Raw genomic sequence first — 1,386 nt, forward strand, 5'->3', positions numbered from 1 at the left:
GTTCAACTTTCCCTGCAGCTGCAGGGTGGTATGGGATGTGGTACACCCACTTGATGCCACGCTCCTCTGCCCAGGTGGCAACTAAGCTGCTTTTGAAATGAGTTCCGTTATCTGATTCGATGCGCTCTGGGGTGCCATGTCGCCACAAGACTTACTTTTCAAGACCCAGGATGGTATTTCGGGCAGTAGTGTGAGGTACCGGATACGTCTCCAGCCATCCAGTGGTGGTTTCCACCATGGTAAGTACATAGCACTTGCCTTGGCAGGTTCGTGACAGTGTGATGTAATCAACTTGCCAGGCCTCCCCATACCTATACTTACTCCAACGTCCACCATACCATAGGGGCTTCAGTCTCTTAGCCTGTTTAATGGTAGCGCAGGTCTCACAGTCATGGATAACCTGGGAAATAATGTCCTTGGTTAAGTCCACCCCTCGGTCTCGTGCCCATCTATGGGTAGCATCTCTGCCCTGATGACCTGAGGCATCATGGGCCCACCGTGCTAGGAACAACTCTCCTTTGTGCTGCCAGTCCAGGTCCACCTGTGACACCTTGACTTGTGCAGTTCGGTCTACCTGTTCATTGTTGAGATGCTCCTCATTGGCTCGACCTTTAAGCACATGGGCATCTACGTGGCGGACTCTCACAATCAACTTCTCTGTCCGGGTGGCAATGTCTTGCCACGTATCAGAGGCCCAGATGGGTTTTCCCCTGCATTCCCAATTGACCTTCTTCCATCTGTCCAGCCATCCCCACAGAGCATTGGCCACCATCCACGAGTCGGTGTAGATGTAAAGCTTTGGCCACTTCTCCCGTTCAGCAATGTCCAATGCTAACTGGACAGCTTTGAGTTCTGCGAATTGGTTCGATTCTCCTCCCCTTCAGTAGCTTCTGAAACTTGTCGGGCGGGGCTCCATACAGTTGCTTTCCATTTGCACTTCATTCCTACAAGGCGACAAGAACCGTCAGTAAAGAGGGCGTAGTGCATTTCCTCTTTTGGTAGTTTATCGAATTCTGGGGCTTCCTCAGCCCATACCACATGCTCTTCTTCTTCTTCATCCGCTAGACCAAAACTCTCCCCTTCCGGTCAGTTTGTGATGACTTCTAGGATCCCAGGGCGATTCAGATTTCCAATACGGGCACGCTGTGTGAGCAGAGCGATCCACTTACTCCATGTAGCATCAGTGGCATGATGTGTGGTGGGCGCCTTTCCCTTAAACATCCAGTTCAACACTGGTAGTCGAGGTGCCAGGAGGAGCTGTTCTTCTGTGCCAATCACTTCGGAGGCAGCTTGTACTCCTTCATAAACCACTAGGATCTCCTTCTCTGTTGGGGTGTAGTTGGCTTCAGATCCCCTGTAGCTTCGGCTCCAGAACCCAAGTGGGTG

The 1,386-nt window shown here is 51.7% G+C and overlaps 1 long non-coding RNA gene across 1 annotated transcript in view; it reads right to left on the reverse strand.

Moving 5' to 3' along the window:
* Nucleotides 1–421, reverse strand: part of LOC113960535 — a 7,183-nt gene extending 6,762 nt beyond the window's left edge. The window contains exon 1 of the long non-coding RNA XR_003532052.1: nt 255–421. This is a non-coding gene — a long non-coding RNA (uncharacterized LOC113960535). The remainder of the gene's footprint in view (nt 1–254) is intronic.
* Nucleotides 422–1,386: the final 965 nt, after the last annotated feature.

The sequence above is a fragment of the Corapipo altera genome, unplaced genomic scaffold (genome assembly GCF_003945725.1).
Source record: "Corapipo altera isolate COAL_440 unplaced genomic scaffold, ASM394572v1 60288, whole genome shotgun sequence".
Taxonomy (NCBI): domain Eukaryota; kingdom Metazoa; phylum Chordata; class Aves; order Passeriformes; family Pipridae; genus Corapipo; species Corapipo altera.